Source organism: Callospermophilus lateralis, chromosome 15, assembly GCF_048772815.1.
Source record: "Callospermophilus lateralis isolate mCalLat2 chromosome 15, mCalLat2.hap1, whole genome shotgun sequence".
Classification (NCBI taxonomy): Eukaryota; Metazoa; Chordata; class Mammalia; order Rodentia; family Sciuridae; genus Callospermophilus; species Callospermophilus lateralis.
Window position 1 is genome coordinate 67190210 of NC_135319.1, and position 19722 is coordinate 67209931.

The 19722-nt window shown below is 37.8% G+C and overlaps 2 pseudogenes; both read left to right on the forward strand.

Annotated features, from left to right (window-relative positions):
* Nucleotides 1-3918: 3918 nt before the first annotated feature.
* On the forward strand, nucleotides 3919-4631 carry LOC143381391 (protein tyrosine phosphatase type IVA 1 pseudogene; annotated as a pseudogene).
* A 4615-nt stretch (nucleotides 4632-9246) lies between these two features.
* Nucleotides 9247-10816, forward strand: LOC143381385 (heterogeneous nuclear ribonucleoprotein K-like; annotated as a pseudogene).
* Nucleotides 10817-19722: the final 8906 nt, after the last annotated feature.

A 19722-nucleotide genomic window follows, 5' to 3' on the forward strand; every position in this document is an offset into this window, starting at 1 on the left:
TGTCTCCCTTTGATCTTTTCTTTACCAAATTAGCTTTCTTTGTAAGTTTTTTTGATCATGTTATTCCTCTATTCAGAAAAACCTTCAATGATTCCTCCTATAAAACAAAATATGATGATTTCATCCTAGTGTACAAGATTCTGCCTGATCTGACCCAACTTCTCTTTTTCACCTTATATCCATTAAACATGGTGGAACTTGGGGGAACTGTTAAGAAAAGAGCTATTGTTGATATATAAAGCAGAGAATGCATTTTCATCAAGACTGCCATAACACTAGTATTACACTGCTTCAATTGGTGTTCTCATTTCAAACTTGTGTCTTCTCCACCCAAATCAATGGAAGTGTACATGCTGTTGTGAAGTCATGGCACTGAAAATGAAATGTTCATTCTTCTTATATGTCTACATTGTTTTTCTTTTTGAAAATAATAGAAATAAGCCAGACATAGTGGCACATGCCTATAATCCCAGCAGCTCAGAAGTTTGAGGCAGGAGGATCTCAAGTTCAAAGCCATCCTCAGCAATTTAGCAAAGCCCTCAGCAACTTAGTGAGACTCTGTCTCTATATTAAAAAAGGGGGCTGGGGATGTGGGTCAGTGGTTGAGTGCCCCTGGGTTCAATTCCTAGTAGTAGTAGTAGTAGCATTAGTAGTAGTAGCAGCAGTGGCAGTAATATAATATAATAGAAATATAATTCCAATAATAGTATAATAGAAATATAATAATATATTATAATAATATATATATAATAGTATAATAATATAAGAGAAATATAATTCCTTTTGGAAGTGATGGATCCAAAGCACTGAAAAAAATGTTCTGATTTGTCCACTCCTCTGTATGTCCACTGCTTCTACCCTTGGCCAAACCATCATCATCCCTCACCTAGACAGCTTCATCTGGAGTTTCCTACATGGTCCTCCCTGCTTCTATTCTATTGCCTTGTAACCCCTTCTTCACACTACAACCAGAAGACATGTTTCTAAAACTTAAAGACCTCCTATGGCTTTCAAACAGTTGGAGTAAAATCCAATCATCTTGAAGACTCTTTCCTGATCAACTTCATTCCTCTTGTCTCTCTGACTGCTGTCAATTTTGTTTACTATGTTTCAGCCATGCAGATCTTCAGCTCTGTGAACCTGCCTAACTCTTCCTACCATCCTAGGAACCTTCTTACCCTTAGAAGTATGCATTTGTTGTCCCTCTCACTTGGAATACTCTTCCTTAAATCAACACTAGGTGGCTCCTTCCTGTCTTTCAGGTTTCTCCTCATGTATCACCTCTTCCAAATTACTTCTTGGGCCACATCCATGGTAATCCCCTAGTGCGTCCCTGTTAATCATCTTGTATCATAGCATGTTTATCTGAAAATACCTGCCACTTGTTCATTATCTCTCTCCCACTATCACCAAAGCTCCAAGAAAACAAGTTAGTTTCTTTCTCCATAGCTCTATCCCTAGTACACAGATAGTGGCTAGCACTTCACAGATACTTCTGAAATTTATGTCGAATGAATGAATAAACTTGGTTCAAGCATCTGGAAGGAGAGCAGCCTGTTCTCTCCTTAAATATATCTAGAGAAGATTCCACTAATTTCTGACAAGGAAGTCCACATCAAATAACTTGAACTTTTCAGAAAGATTCTCCTGATATCCCATTCAAGTCCTTCCTGAAGCAATTGCTGTCTTTTCTTGTTCGTCTGGGTCTCAGTGGAATCATTCAATTTCCTTTTTTTAAAAATATTTTTTAGTTGTTGATGGACCATTATTTTATTTATTCATTTATATATGGGGTGAGAATTGAACCCAGTGTCTCACACGTGCTAGGCAAGCGCTCTAACACTGAGCCACAACCCCTTCAATTTCCTTTTTAAAGGCAGTGTTAAAATTGTTATTGGACCCTTCTCCACACCTATTCTGCCTCTTAGGATATGTAACATTGTTATTTTCTTCTGTTCCTTGTCAAAGTTCCCTGTATCAAGTTTCACTTGTGAAGCTCAATATTCACCCAAATAGCCCCACTTGAAATAATGGCCATGTGAGGCAAACTCCACTTATAAGTATATCTTCCTTAAAATGAGCAGTTTTTACATCACGCCACCTCTTTCCTAATCTCCTTTTATACGGATTTCACAAGTACTTGCCTTTTGTGAAAAGGTTTGGACTTTGTCAAGAGCCTGTAAGTTCAAACAGGAAGGTTCAAAATAGCTAAAGGATGTGGATTCTATAAAAGTCCTCAAACTTCTCACCTGCCTATTTGGATCACTCCACTCAAAGCAGGTTACAGGGACAAGGGTCTGAAATTCTAACAGCCCAGGAGAAGGTTGAACAAAAAATAGACAAAGCACACTTTACTGAGAAATTGTTTAGAATAAATGTGAGTTTTAGGGATAAGTTTCAAAGTTGAAAGGGGGAAAATCTAATAAAACTGACAACCCTACAAACTGCACTAGCCAATGACTAGAATTTGTGTCAGAGAGTGGTTAGAATAACAGGCTCTGGAGTCAGGCACACCTACATTCAAATCCTGGTTTTACGACTTACCCTCTGTAAACCTGGGCATGCTACAATGCCTCTCAAAGTTTATTGCTTCACCCATAAATGAGGGCAAAAATAATATTGCATCCCTCATAGAGTTGTGAGAATTAAAATATTTATATAACCCCTTTTTAGGGGAATAAAATTGCTCAATATACTTTAATTTCTACCATGAAGTCTTTGTTTTATGAGTTTGTTCAAGTTTTATTTAATTCTCAAAATTTTATTACAAATGAATTTTTTTTTAAGTTGATGAACCTTGCCTTGTATGATTAGAGGAAGAAAGAAACTTTCACACCTAAATCAGGATATGTAGTGGTTTCAGAGCATAGTGAGGTACAAGATGAGATGATGGAAGCAGCCACCATGCTTACATAGTCCCCTGGGACCATGGAAACTTAGGAATGTGAAAGAGGCAACCAGAAGTGTCAGCACAAAGGGTGCTCATAAGTGCCCATGTGGAAATAGACAAGTGTGTATATAAATATTAGCTACAGAACATTGTCTGAGGTAAGCACCAGTTATGATGAGCAAAAATAAGCTATCCTCTTCTGGCAGGTGTTGGACAATTTCCTCAGGGTCTAAATGACAATCTTCCTTGGAAATAAGAGGAAGACAGAAATGTAAGAGTCCTAGCCTGGTGGGTAAGAGCAAGACAGAAGATAGGACATTATTCCATTATTGAGAGACAACAGTACTTACCTAAAGTTGTAAGCTGAGTGTCAACTTATTCTGCAAGAATTAAAACTGACACTTGCAAAATAAGTGATGGGAGGTTGGAAGGGAGAATAAAACCATATTAGCATGAGAAAACAAGATCACGAGAGGAATTAAGGGAGTTTGCGAAGATAAAAAGCAGTCAGGACTGCATGGTAGTCTGGTGCGCCCGCCGCCGCCTGCACCGCCACCGCCGCCGCCCCGCGACGACCACCGCCACCCGCTGCCCTGAAGCCGCCGCCACCGCTGCCGCTTGTATCGCCGCCGCCTCGGGACCAGCTGTATGATTAGGCCACAATCTTCAATGAGTAAACATATTCCTCAGTTCTGTGGTGTTCTTGGTCACACATTTATGGAGTTTCTGAAGGGCAGTGGAGATTACTGCCAGGCACAGCACGACCTCTATGCAGACAAGTGAACTGTAGAAATTCATTACTACTCCACCAAGAAGCCCCCATAAGAGTGGTTAACCTGGACACAGACGTATTGAATTGAAAATCCACCGAGCATTTTACAAGAGTTCTGACCTGGATGGGGTAAACCTCAGTGCACTTCCTTTCTATTGCCTCAGTATTACTGGATTGAAGAATTGCTGCTTCTTGTTAGGAGGTTCATTTCATTTCCCATTACTCCCAACTTCATACTCAAAGCACTGAGAATATCAAGTGGAGTATATTGAAGTAGACTTCAGTTACTTTGCATCATTTCTGTATTCAATTTTTAAATTCTTTCATAACCCTATTGAGTGTTTTTTAACTAAATTAACATGGCTCGAATGAACCGCCCTGCTCCTGTGGAAGTCACATACAAGAACATGAGATTTCTTATTACACACAATCCAACCAATGCAACCTTAAACAAATTTATAGAGGAACTTAAGAAGTATGGTGTTACCACAATAGTAAGAGTATGTGAAGCAACCTATGACACTACTCTTGTGGAGAAAGAAGGCATCCATGTTCTTGATTGGCCTTTTGATGATGGTGCACCACCGTCCAACCAAATTGTCGATGACTGGTTAAGTCTTGTAAAAATTAAGTTTCGTGAAGAACCTGGTTGTTGTATTGCTGTTCATTGTGTTGCAGGCCTTGGGAGAGCTCCAGTGCTTGTTGCCCTGGCATTGATTGAAGGCGGAATGAAATATGAAGATACAGTACAATTCATAAGACAAAAGCGGCGTGGACCCTTTAACAGCAAGCAACTTTTGTATTTGGAGAAGTATCGTCCTAAAATGCGGCTGCGCTTCAAAGACTCCAGTGGTCATAGAAACAACTGTTGCATTCAATAAAACTCGGGCGCCTGATGCTATTGCCTTGGAAGTGGAACTTAAGACGGGACCTAATTTGTCGTACATATTAGCCAACATGTTGGCGTGGTGAATAAGTGCTGGGAGCCATCAGCCAAGTAGGTATGACAATCTCCTTGCCAGCTTACTCCCATGCTGTCTAGTGGAAGGACTTCTGAAAGGTGACCTTGCTCAAGGACCAGGGCAGTTTAGCATAATAGGAGATTAGGGTGTTCCCCCTTTATAATAGGGCAGTTTAGCATAATAGGAGATTAGGGTGTTCCCCTTTAGAATAGGGCGTATCCTGCTGCTGAGTTCCTCTTGAGTTCTTAGGGTCAGACAGTATATTTTGGGAGACAGAAGCCCATGCGGAGTGGATTTTTGGGCAGAGTAGTGGATTTGGGCAGAGTGTGGATTTGGGCAGAGAACGTGGATTTCCCCAGAACGTGTTTGTAGACGGCGGTGTGAGTTCGGGAATAAAGAATTGCTGTTTGAATCTACAAGCTGTGTGGAGACTCGTGATTTGTGCCCAGCCAGAGACTGCAGCAAATAAGTCTGATGAAGCTTCCATAGGAGTATTGGAAAGCAGTTTTACCAGGCCACAAGCTTCACAGAATTTCAACCTCTATGTTTGGGTTATGATCAACCTGTTTGGACACTTAGCAAAAGATTCTTGCTGTTCACAATTTAAAATGTGCTTATCATTTGTACCAGCTGACCTTTCCTGAAATCATGCGGTATTGAGTTAATGTCTTTAAATCTATTTCCATGCCAGAATCTTAACATAAGAAATTTAGAAAGATTAGGTGCCAAAATACCCAGCACAATACTTGTATATTTTTAGTATCATACAAAACCAAAATTCCAAGAACTAAGAACACTCTAGACCTTACGTGATTTATTCCTTCAGTCATTTCAAACATTGTAGGCCCTATATGATTATTTGCCTGCTCTTTTTATGTTTACATCTCCCACATTCATACCAGTATACATCAGGTTTGCTTTTACCTATTGGGGTTTTTTGTTTTTGTTTGTTTTGGTTTTGTTTTTGTTTTTTTTTTTTTTCCTTTTACCAAGTCTTACAGCAATTATTTTTATTTAATATCTTTCTATAAGTCTTATTTTTTGCTGTTATGGGAAACCTCCATTTTGAAAACCTAAGTTTTTACAGAAGCACATGTCTTTAAGTCTCCAGACAAAAAACAAAAAGCCTTACAGTTAATTTAATGTTTGCACTCTGAGGTGCAACTTAACAGGGAGGGCCTGAAAAAAAGAATGGGAGGGGGCTATTAAATATTTTTAGTAAAATGTTGCCTTTGTCTCGTGCAGAACCTGTAGAATATATGCTCTTTAATTTAGTAAATATTTTTTTAAAAGGTAGAGATGCTCTGTTATTGTAGGTAAAACAATTCTTAATCATAAAGTTTCTGAATTTCTTGTAATTTTTTTTCATAATTATCAGAAGTTGTTTACCAACTTTTTGTTTGAAGTGTGATTTTTTTTCTTTTATTCCCAACCTCTTGCAAAAAAAGAAAAAAGTGGGTTTCTGCTGATGAATTGAGCAGACATCTAATATTTTATATGCCTTTTGAGCTGTGTAACTTAATATTTGGATACTTGATAATTTTGTTTTATTATGTAATTGATAAAATGGTGATGTGTATTAATGTTAGTTCAACCATATATTTATACTGTCTGGGAATGTGTGGTTATAGTTCTGTGGGAGAAATAATTTGTCAGTGTTCACCAGCTTGTAAAAACTTAGTGCGAGAGCTTAAACATCTAAATAAATAATGAAATGCATTTATCATCAAAAAAAAAAAAAAAAAAAAGCAGTCAGGATAGTCACCTGGAGATTGTTGAGGTGGGGAAGGAAATAAAAGCACTCCAAGGTTTTTATCTTGTTCAGGAGAAGGATACAGATGCTGATTAACCTTAGATGTCAATAAAGAAATATAAATTAAATATGCAGTTTGAATCTAAAAGAAACCACTAAAGAAAAGGTTTAAGATATATAACTTCCAAACAACTAGAGATGACACATGGAGCCAACATTTGAGAGAAAGAGATGATGATTTTGAAGATGAAGAAATAGCAAGGATGCATGGTAAGTGGATACTATAGAATCAGATAGGAGGAGACATCAAAGCATCAGTCATCACAGAAAAGTGAATGAACTAAATAGAAATAAATTGAAAATAGAAACTCTAATCCATAGCCATGTAGATAAATGCCTAAAGCCAAATGAAAGGGGAAAAAAGCAAAACATAAACTCTGGGAAAAGCACTGTTTCTCCACACTCTTGTACAACACTTGTGACACCAAATATTTAGAATTTCTCACACCAAGAAATTCTCTAACTATCTAACTGTTCAAAAACATCTGGATGTCCTACAATTTAACTCAATTCTTACACCATCTACCCAGAGTTGGCGTCAGATCCCACAATCTTTCCTTACTTCAGATGCCAGTCACTACTCTGTGAGTCTGATACTTCTAATCCAAAAGTTATGAATCAGGAGGCCCCTAAACCCACTTCTTGTGTTCATCAATTTGCTAGAGCATCTCATATAACTCAGGAAAACACTCTACAAACATTTACTGATTGATTTTGAACCACCAGATGGAAGAGACACATAGGGCAAGGTTCCAGGAGGAGATGGGGGCAGAGCTTCTGAACCTTCTCTGGGCACATCACCCTCCCAGCACCTCCACATGTTCAGGAACTTTTTTTTAGTTGTAGAGGGTCACAATGCCTTTATTTTATTTATTTATATTTATGTGGTGCTGAGGATGGAAACCAGTGCCTCATACATGCTAGGCAAGTGCTCTACCACTGAGCCACAACCCCTGCTCCAAAACATCATCAAATCTTATTGTTCAAGTTTTTATAGAGTTTAATCTCTAAACCACCCCCCATTCCTTCCCAGAGGTTGGTGAGTGGGGTGAAATTTCCAACCCTCTATTCTTGATCTATCTAGTTGCCAGATAGTTATTTGATAACTATTCTGAAGTTATCTAGAGGTCTACCCTAAGTCATCTGTTAGTATAAACTCAGGTGTGATCCAAAGGGGCTCTTCTGAATAAAATAATATTTCACTATGCAAACATCATAGAGTATATTTCACAAGCCTATATGGGAAAACTTACTATACACCTAGACTACATGGTGTATAAATATATAATAGCTTATTGCTCTCAAGCTGCACACTTGTATAGCATGTTACTATATTAAATACTGTGGACAACTGTAATACAATGGTAAGTATCTATATTTCTAAATGTAGAGAAGGGGCCAGGCATGGTGGCTCATGCCTATAATTCCAAAGTCTAAGACAGGAGGATGGTAAGTTCAAAGCCAGCCTTAGCACCTGAGAAGAGGCCCTCAGCAATTTAGTGAGTCTCAAAAGAAAACATAAAAAGGACTGGGAATGTGGCTCAGTGGTTAAGAAGCCCTGGTTTCAATCTCTGGTACCAAAAAAGAAAGAAAGAGAGAGAGAGAGAGAAGGTATAGTAAAAATGACAAAAGATTTTTTAAAATGATAAAATGATACTCCTGTATAGGGCAAAAACATGAATGGAGCTTGTGGGACTGGAAGTTGCTCTGGGTGAATCAGTGAATGAGTGGCAAGTGCACATGAAGATCTAGGACATGAGGATCACTCTGCTACAATGTATTTATTTAAAATATTTTTCTTCAGTAATAAATTACCTTAGCTTATTGTAACATTTTTACTCTATAGACTCTTAAAATTTTTGACTCTTTTGCAATCACTTAGATTAAAAGACAAGCACATTATACAACTATATAACATATTTTCCTTCTTTATATCCTTATTATAAAGGTGTTTTCTATTAATTTTTCCTTTTAAACTTTTTGATTAAAAACTAAGACACATAAAATAGGTGAGGCCTACACAGGGTCAGAATGATCAGTAATACTGTCTTTCACTTATACATTTTGTTCTGCTGGAAGGCTTTAAGGGGCGATAATATATATGGAGCTGTCATCTCCTTTGATAACAATGCATTCTTCAGGAACAGCTCCTAAAAGTCCTGCCTGAGACTGTTTTACAGTTAACTTTTTTTTTTTAAAGTAGGTATGCACTGTAAAACAAAGATAAAAAGTATAGGGCTGGGAATGTGGCTCAAGCGGTAGCGCGCTCGCCTGGCATGCGTGCCGCCCGGGTTCGATCCTCAGCACCACATACAAATAAGGATGTGTGTCCGCCGAAAACTAAAAAATAAATATTAACAAATTCTCTCTCTCTCTCTCTCTCTCTCTCTCTCTCTTTAAAAAAAAAAGTATAGGATATTAAATACACAAACCAGTAACATAGCCGTGTGTTATCATTATTAAGTATTATGTACTGTATTTCATTTAGTGTTATACTTTCATTTGACTGCACAGTAGGCTTGTTCACACTAGCATCCCAACAAACATGTGAGTAATGTTGCTCTAGGACATTACGACAGCTATGACATCACTGTGCAATAGGAACTTTCCAGCTTCATTATAATCTTACAGGATGGAATTTTTTTCCCCCTGAGTATATATCTGTAATTGCATTGTGGTCCTAGAGACTTTGAGGGGATCATGAAGCCACTGTAATGTATCTGTTATTAGTCCTGCCCAGAACACTATAGTTCTGCTGCATAAGGATATATAATAATAACTGATTAGTGTGTCCATTCCATACAAGAAAATGGAAACTGAATAGCCAGAGGAAACCTTCCCCAACACTGAAAAGTATGGTGAATTTGGTAAGTGCCCTGCAGAAGACATAGAAGAGGAGCAAGCTTTGAAAAATCTCAAAACACTGATGAGATGGTTGAATTACGAATTCTGCTTCAGAGCAAGAATGCTGGGGCAGCAATTGGAAAAGGAGGCAAGAATATTAAGGCTCTCTGGACAGACAATGCCAGTGTTTCAGTTTCAGACAGCAGTGGTCCTGAGCACATATGGAGTATCAGTGTTGATACTGAAACAATTGGAGAAATTCTGAAGAAAATCATCTCTACCTTGGAAGAGGGCCTACAGTTGCCATCACCCACTGCAACCAGCCAGCTCCCCCTCTAATCTTATGCAGTGGAATGCTTAAATTACTAACACTGTAAAGGAAGTGACTTTGCGAGTTGAAACCGTTGATTCAGCAGAGTCTGGCAGGACGAACCATTGGGGTCAAAGAACTTTGAGAGAATACTCAGACAACAATCCAGTTTTTCCAGGAATGCTACCCTCATTCCACTGACAGAATCATTCTTATTGGAGGAAAGCTTGATAGGGTGGTAGAGTGCATAAAGATAACCCTTGATCTTATATATGAATCTCCCATCAAAGATCATGCACAGCCTTATGATCCCAATTTTTATGGTGAAACATAATTATGGTGGTTTTACAATGATTTTTGGTGACTACTGTGGACATCCAGTGGGATTTCCCAGGCAGGGAAGAGGTGGTTTTGACAGAATTCCACCTGGTAGGAATCCCATGCCTCTCTCTAGCAGAGATAATGATAATATGAGCCCTCATCAAGGACCACCTCTTCCTCCTGGTCAAGGTGGCTGGGGTCTAGAAGAACTCAAAATCCTCTTCTTCTTCTACCACCACCACCTAGAGGAGGAGAGATCTAAATTAAAGACTTTTTTTATAGTACTGGGAATTGGACCCAGGGCCTACACACATGGTAGGCAAGCCCCCATACCACTGAGCTATGTCTCTGGCCCTAGAGGGGGAGGCCTAATGGCCTGAAACAAAAGAGGAAGACCTGGAGACTGCTATGGTGGCACAGTTTGTTTCAGTGCTAATGAAACTTGGGACTCTGCAATAAATACATGGAGCCCATCAGAATGGCAGGTGGCTTATGAACCACAGAGTGACTCTGGATAAGATTATTCCTATGAAGGAGTCGTAGCTCATATGGTGATCTTGATGGGCCTATTATTACAACACAAGTAATTATTCCCAAAGATTTGGCTGGGGGCCTGTGATTGTGGCTTGCCTAGCATGTGTGAGGCACTGGTTCGAGTCTCAGTGCTGCATATAAATAAATGAATAAAATTAAAAAAAAAGATTAGACTGGATCTATCATTGGCAAAGGTGGTCAGCGGATTAAGCAAATGTGTCATAAGTCAGGAGATTCGATCAAAATTGATGGTGAGCCTTTAGAAGGACTCAAAGATCAGACTATTACCATTACAGGAACACAGGACCAGATACAGAATGCACACTGTTGGCTGCAGAACAGTGTGAAGTATTCTGGAAAGTTTTTCTAAGGCTAGTAAAGAACTGAAGGAATCCTGTACCTTTTTTTTTTTTTTTTTTTTAATCTGTTTCTGTTTAAAAAGCCAACATTCCTCTGCTTCATAGCATGAAGAATCTGTTAAAGTATTCCTTTTATAAGGAAATACAATAATCTTAAATTATATATATAAAAAATCTTATGGGACCATCATCACATATGCAGTCCATGGTTAAACAAAACATTGTTATTCTGTGCATGGCTATATATTATAAACAATAAAATAAAAATTCATTTAAAATTATTGAATTCATGATTTTTTACATATTAAGTTTTTGTTGCATTGATATTTTCCCACTAATAAACACACACACAAAAAAAAGTTTAATCAGGGGAGGGTTCACTAAACGTGTCACAATAGAAAGGAATTCTGTTTCTCAAAGAGGTTGGGGATCTTGAAAGTTAAAGAAATAAAAAGAAAGCTGTGAGGAACTGCTTTGGAATCTGGAAAATGTTATGTCAATGAAACAGATGCGCTCAAGGAATAGCTTCCCTGGTCTCTGAAGAAAAGCGCATGATCAAAAACAAAACAAAAAACCCTCGAAATGGGGTGGCCCTAGTTGGATAAATGGATGAGATGAGCAGCTACACTCCCAGAAGCCCAAGAGCTTGAGACTCTACCAGAGAAGTTCAATTCCCAGTGTTTCCTTTTCCTCAACAACTGGAGCCTTTGTTTTTCTTTTGATCTCTATTTCTTTTGTCATGAAAGAGAACAGTTACTACTGTTGTTATTATTATTATAACAGCAAAGCTGAGGAAGGTCCAGAAAGAGACACTTAAGTATACCTGCTCTTTATGAAGCCAGATTATGTAATGATGAGAAGGATGTTCTGAGGTGCATCTTCATTGTGCACATGCGTGTGTGTGTGTATGTGTGTGTGTGAGAGAGAGAGAGAGACAGACAGACAGACAGAGAGAAGGATCTGCATGTTGGGATACTACATACAAATAAAGAGGGCCTAAAAAGACAAGAAGCAAAGGAGTTTTGATCCTACCTCTCTCTCTTTCAGAGAAATACATTAATTTTTTTTCTTTCTCCCAGCTAGACAATTGGGTAATGCAATGCTTTCTTGGTACTACTAACAAAATTCCTCTTTTCTATTTCTATCAGAAGAGTGAGGAAAGGCCATATGGTTTAGAAAGTGAGGTAAAGATAATTTTTCTTAGGATAAATGCTTATTTTTCTGAAAGATTTTTCTAAGTAAAGGATCGGGTTGGGTTAACAGTTGGGAGAAACTCTGAGCTTGGTTCACATCAATAACATTCCCCCATTACCTTGCATTTGAAATATACCTAGACTCTAAGGACTTCTTAAAAGAAGTGACCATCCACTGTGGACAGACTCTTTAGTCGTGTTATGAGCCAAAGTTTTATAGTTTGCTTTTCAGCCTTTATTGTAATCCCTTGTTATTGATCATATCATTTCTCTGTATGCTTTGTAGGTTGCAGTTTTCTCTAGACTATGAGAAAGTCAAATTGCAAGGGGGTCATTGAAATTCACCATTATCTGACCAAACCAAATTCACTTTTTTGAAGAGGTTGTGTTCCCAAATTCAGCTCAATCCCTAGTAAAAAAAAAAAAAAAAGAAAGAAAGAAAAAAAAAAGATAACTAGATCAGGAAACAAAACAAAATTCTACCCCTCTCTAGTGACTGAGAGAAGCTCCTGCAATGCCAGGCTTCTGGGAACAGTGGCCAGGCCAGTTCCTTAGCAGCTTTCGCTTAGAGACCAAGGAGAGGTGGGGTGAGTCCTCATTCAATGCTAAGTGCTGAAGTGCTCTGTAGCTCAGCCTTTCTTGGCAGAGCTTGTTACAATACATAAAGGAAGGAAAAGAGAACAAGGAAAGACAGCCTGGGACCCTATAAAATATCCTAAAATATAGAAGACAAGTCCCATTTAGGGGAAAACACTATCTCATGAAAACTTGTGATTCACTAGGGAAAGAATCTGCCTGGTAAGAAAAATGGTACTTTAGTGTATAAATCTGTTGATTTTGCTACCTTGAACATTTCATCTGGTTCTTGCTCATCTTGAAAACTCTTTCCTTGCCCCATTCTCCAATGCACTCCTTTCTCCTTCCTTTCTTCCCTTCCAAGGACAGAGCTCTCCAAGGGTCACACTAGCTGTTTTCACTTCAGGACACCCCACTCTGAAATCTGACTTCCCTCCTGACCTCCTGAAGGAAGTCTCTGCTGACACTGGCTTTGACACAAATGTGTCTGTCCTGACATTTCTAAGTAGGAGGAAATCAATCTTTGAAATACTTAATACTTCTTTTCCTTAAAACATGTCAGATATCTGTGCCTTCTACTTCTTACTCCCTGCCCACATCTACATCAGGGTCACTTTCAATTTATACAGTGAATAAGACCCGTGCACCCTTGAAAAAAGATTGCCTCATTGTAGAGTGGATCATTCCTAACTTAAATACCTTTTTCTCATTATAAACGGGGTGTGGGGGGGAAACATTTGGACACCAAAGTCCAGTTTCATAGCTATTAATGTGACCTGCAGCTTGTGCCATTATGTGCATGTACACACATCTGTGCTGCTTGTGTATGCATGCTTACAAGCTGACTTAGGCTCCCTCCAGCCCTAGGCATTATGAGTTCTGTGGAGGAAAAAGCTGAAGTTGGAGATGCACTCTGAGACAAAGTTGCCCTGGGGCGCCCTTCTAGCTGGAGCCCCAGGCAGCTTCCAATTTCTGGACCCTTCACAGATCTTTCTGCCCATCTTCCCGGAAGTCCACCCCTGGGGGGCTCCAGGTGAGATCTGCAGCCCATGCTCACTTACTACCATCTCTCATACTTGAAGGCATAGAAATTTAGCATGACTCCTACACATCTTTTAATTTAAAAAAATCTGTACCTTTCATTGAATATACATTTACCTTATTTAAGTAAATGCTTGTTTCATGTAATAGAAAAACAGAATGATCATTCAATTCATAAGGGACTTTTGAAATTATGAAATTTAATGCCACTTCATAACAGATGAGTTAAGTCGGAATAAAAAAAATAGCAAGGAGTATTTGAACAATTAGGATTACAAATCTATCTCTGGACTACAAATCCAGTGACTCTTTAACCATACTATGCTGAAACTTTCTAATAATGTAGATTCTTGTCATTTATCTCCCTTACCCATAAAAATGGAGTTCATTCTCAAAATTGGTTATTTGAGACTTTTGATTAAGTGAATGTAAACTCCACTAAAATGTCAACTTCATTGTTTTCTTCATTGATGTATTCTCAACATCTAGAAGAATGCCTGACCCTCAGAAAGCCCCAATAAATGTTGGATGAAAGAATGAAATGATGATTCAATACTTATTACAGCCAAGATAACTTGATTTTGAACTCACCAACCCAGAAGTTCTTTGAAGTAAAGATCATGTTTAATTCACACCTGTATCTGGGCTACTTTTATCTACTGGGAATTTACTAAGGCTGATAATAGGAAGACGACAGGTTAGAATTATAGTCAAAACTTTGAGGACAGAATTAGATGTGGTAAAACATTGAAGATGTGGTAAAACATCTTGAACTTGTAACTCTGAATGTGTACCTCAGTTTCAAGCACCAAGTATATTTAGTTAAGAACCCAGATATTAAACTATAAAACAATTTTTGGATGGCAAAATTAGCTAACAAAATAGAAAATGTCAAAACTCAGCTTATAAAGTTGTTTTTACAATATGAATTCTACAGGATAATTAAGCTGATCTCATGGCTCTTTAAACAAGGTTTGCAATGCTATCAAAATGAAGGGGAACAAAAATTCTCAGATACAGTACTCTGTTTATTTTCTGATGTGCCCTTTGACTCTCAAAAATGGAGAATATGCTTAAATTATTGGTTAAGTTCTTCACTTCTAAGAAATACCTCAGAAACAAACCCAAGAAGGAATAAATTGCAAAAACCCTTTCCTTGAGACCAGTTTAAGTTCTAATAGTGTAATCATCTAAGGTCCTATGTGTGCACAGATGTATTTGGACAGAGAATCTTGATTTCAATAATAGATAATCAGAAAATGGCACTTATCTACAAAGCATATCCATGCATAATCATCTTAATATTCCAGAAAAGTTTTAGTTCTCCAGAATGGAGTTCATTTTTCTTTTCACCAGCCCAGAAGTTCTTTGAAGTAAAGATCATGTTTAATTCACATCTGAATTTCAGTGCTTGGTGCAATGTTAGAAAATAAAAGAAACTTACTAAATATTGTTGAATGAATGAATTTTAGGGATAGATTTATTAGGTCTTTATTGAATGGATTAATTGCAGAATTATAATTAAGGGGCCCTCTGCTAGATTGTAATGACTCATAGAAGGGGTTTATGGCATCTAGAAAAACTTATCTGGGTAGAAGAAATTGGTAAAAATGAAAGGAAATGAAGCTTAATGAAAAGGATTAAATGATAGAATGTATTAATGTTAATTTTTTATCATGAAGGTTATATTGTGGATATATAGAATATTCTGATTTGTAAGAATTATTTACTACAAGTAATCAGGGGTAATGCTGCATATTAGCAATTTACTCTCAAATAGTTCAAGGGGAATAAAGTCTTTTTTGTTGTTGTTTTTGTTTTGGTACTGAGGATTGAACCTGGGATGCTTAACCACTGAGCCACATCCTCAGCCCTTTTTATTTTTTGAGATAGAGGCTTGCTAAGTTGCTTAGGGCCTTGCTAAGTGGCTGAGGTGGCTTTGAACTTGCAATCCTCCTGTCACAGTCTCTCAAGTCGCTGGGATTACAGGTTTGTTCCACTGCACACAGCAAGAAAATTTCTTTGAACAAGAACTTGGAAAATTTCTAACTTTAAGACTGTTTCCAAAAAGGTAATCTAAAATGAATAAACAATTAGAAAAAATGAAAAGCCTTAGGCATATGTTTTTCTGTGAGGAAAGAACTATAAATCAGTATTTTAAGTTAAAATTATAAAAAATAAAATTATATAAGTTTGATGGCACTGTAATGATTGCAGTACATTAAAACATTAATAATTGGCTACAGTACTAGTATACCAAATGATGTCTAAATCTCTAGATCCAAAATATAGTGATAAAAATTTGAAAATACAAATAAGCTATCACAAAAGTAAACTTTAACTCTTCTAAATTATAAATGACAACTTGGTTGTTTGGGTACTATTTAAAAAGCTATCACTGGGGCTGTTAGAATATGTAAAACTCAGGGCTGGGGTTGTGGCTTATAGACAGAGCACTTGACTAGCATGAGTGAGGCACTAGGTTCTATCCTCAGCACCTCATTAAAAAATAAAATAAAAAGAAAAAACTGTGTTCACCTATAACTAAAAAATAAATATTAAAAAAAAAATAAAGAATATGTAATACTCAATAATACTGATTTTCACTTGCAAAATCTGCTTAAAAATTAATTATAGATGCCAAGAAACAGTTTAAAATATGTGATTATGTGTTAAAAATATTTTTCTTCAATAAATTTTTAACGTCATACATTTAATGTAAAACAAATAAAATGTCATAAAACAGTCCAGTAAGTAAAATGTTATCTTTCAGATAGTATTTTTTCTTTAAAACCTCTATATATTCTTATAATGCTATTGAAAATAAGATCTTTATCTGACTTATTAGTAGATCCTAAAGGAGAAGCTCTGAAGAATCCAAATTTAGGTCAAGTTCAGCAGCAGCCTTGTGCTTGTGAGGCAAGCGCTCAACCAACTGAACTATATTCCCAGCCCAGCAGCATCTTTTAAAAAGTTCTGTAGTTACACTTTTTTCCAACTCTTGTGAATTCTGCATTAATTGGAACAATTAGAGTTTGCAAATATATCATGTAACACTACAAACATAAGAAATGTCTGATTTTAGAGGTTCAGTCTAAGGTTGGCTGACTCCATAGCTCTGGGCCTGAGGTAAGGCAGAACATCATGGCATATGGGTGTAGTGGAAGAAAGCTGCTCAGTTCATGACAGCCAGGAAGCAGAGAGAGGTTTCTATCTTTTCATAATTCTTTTATTTTTGCCTAATTTCTGAACCAACACACCTTTCACTGAGAGTCTATGTGCCATGGGGATGCTGCTTAGGGGCTAAAATTTGGCTTTCTGCACTCTTGAGCTCAGATTTCCATTCAAATCAATTTTAGCCTCTTCTGAGCTAGCAGTTCTATGGCAGGGGTGATTGTAAAGTGGTGAAAATGGTGGGACAAAGTGTATGCAGGAAAGAGGGGACTCTTCTTGTTCCCTTAGACTAGATAGATGCAGCCGTTAGGAAGCAAGGAGCTAAGAACTGGCTAACAGCAGGAAAAGCAGTGGAGTGTGAAGGTTCCAGACTGCAGGACTATCAGGATCCAAGGTCAGTAGAAGGCCAGTTTGAGAGTTCAGAGATCTGGGTGATTTGAGGTTCTGTTTTTCTGTCCTAAGGAATTGGATAGGCATTTTTTGTGACAACTTTTTCTGATCAAGTAATTTTAGAAATGTTGAGATCAGGAAGAGAATCTGTACATTATCATTCCATTTTCCACAGAGGGTCTCCTCAGCAATGGGCTGAATGTACAACCCTGCAGTGGCAAATGGCCCTGTGTGTTAATGATTAACATATAAACCCTAAGGAGAGGAAGCGTCACCCTGTTTTTTTTATCACTGACCTTAAGATTTTAATCACCTCACACAAATGGTTTTTTTGGTTTATTCCTGTAACTAGATAAGGGGCAAGAAAAAAAAGACCAGTCTCATCCCAGAGTAAAAAATGAACTGAACTATTCTTTTCTATTTCTCAGCTGACAAAAGTTTTTGTTATTGTTTTTAATATTGTTTTTGTTATTGTTTTAAATAAAATTTGTGAAGAGGTCAGCTGGTTAATTTGATCAACTAATGAATGAACTCCTCATATTTGCTAAGTCCATTTCTCTCCTCTCTACTTCCACCTTAATTTTCTGTTTGTTTTTTTTTCTTTCCCTACTGCTATTAAAAAAACTGGTTATCCATTCCTTCCATTGCTTGAGTTCTCAGAAGCATTGACAGGAGGTCATTATTTTAGAACTAGGCTGCAACAGATGAGACTAAAAATCCAAATGGATCACTCTAAATCTAAAGTTGCATCATCCAAATGAAACTAAGCTGTTTATCACGATTGAAGAGCCGGCAGCCAAATTTTCCAAACAAGCAAACCCCAACTGGCATGGTAATGAGGGTCCCCCTGCCTTATTCTTTACATAATAAAGGTAAACCTGAAGTGTTCAGTAGTTATATTTCTACTTTTCTATGCCCTCCTCATTAGGGAAGTAACTTTGAAATGATCAATCTTTTTTCTCTCAGCTTTCTTCAGATTTTCTTTGTCTATTAAGCCAATCTTTTCTGCTCAGCCCACTGAAATACTTATTCTTGTATGGAATGAAATGATGCTCTATTCTAAAATTTAAGTCAATTAACATCTTGAAAATTAATTGTAATTTTGTGCTTTGACTCTTTTTAAAACTTCTTCCCTTAAAAGTTGGGATTCGATTTTCTCCTGGTTTTCCTCCAACCTAGAACATTAGCCACTGTTTCCCTGTCTCCTGGGTTGGCTGCTTCTCCTCTGCACAGCTTTTAATTGTTACTTTCTAGGATACTCTCCAAGGGCCTCTTCCTACTGGCATTCTAGCTTGGCTTCTTAATATGTTCCATGGCTTGGGTTACCTTCTCTGTGCTCAGGAGAGAGGATTTCCAGGACATTTTTACATTGAAATGGGTACTACATCCTCTCCAAAACTTCATTCTATTCCAAATCAATGAATAATACTGACATAAAAACAGTGGTTCAGACCCCAAAGTATAATTTAACAAAAATAGTTTTAAACACTGCTATAGGCCACACACTGCTAGAGCATGTACCTGAGGGGTAAGGATTTTCAGATGAGTTTCTGTCCTTGGGTTGCTTATAATGTTGTGGGGAAGACAGACATTAGGCAAATAATTGCTCAAATAATTACTCAGTCATAACTGTATAAGTATTACTAAGGGAAAGATAAAGACTTCCTTTCCTGGACTCTTCCTCACTCCTGCATAGGTTCATCAAGTCCTATCAATTCTAACTCCCAAGAAAAACTTTACATTTATCTTCTTCTTTCCACTCCACTACTATCAGAAATTTGTCACTTAGTCCACTACCACCTCTCTGCTGGTTGACATTTGTCCCTGTGGTCCATTGACCATATTGGTCTTTGAAAGTGCAATCCTGCATGCCACCTCCCAGTTGAAACACTTCATTGGTTTATACTTCCTTTGGGATACAGCGTTCTTACCATGACCTTAAAGGCCCTCTGGGATCTAGCCTCTCCCTGCTTAAGTCCTTATCTCCTCTCTGGTCACCCTCCCTCCTTTCTCTCTATTCCCACCATCCTCCACTGTCAGAGCCTGAGAATATTCCTTTCCCTCTGCCTAGAGCGCTCCCCATCTTTTCTCCCACTAACCTTTCACTTAGCTAATTCCCATTTTCTTCAAGTATCCAGCAGGTTTACCAGGCTAGCCCCACATCAGGCCCTCTCCCACCCTGTGCTTTCATCATATTCATGCTAGGATGCTCCCTGAGGTCAGGACCATGTCTATCTACTTTACTGCTATTTCCCCAGCAGTACCAGGCTCAAGGAGGTTTTCAACAGGGATTTGTTCATTTAACTTCTTGCATAAATCATCAATAGAAGATATTTAAAGGACTGCTGTCTTTCAGGCAACAGATGTGCAATATAATAAGGATTTTGTTCTGTCTGTTTACTTTGCAGAATGGATGAAAAAGCCTAGGAGTTTCAGAGTATGTAGAAGGGGAGAGTGTAGATGTGTCAGACCAATGGGAAATGTTTTTACACAGCAGGTATTTGGGACTTCGCAATAACCCTGAAATACTGTGTAGGTGCTGC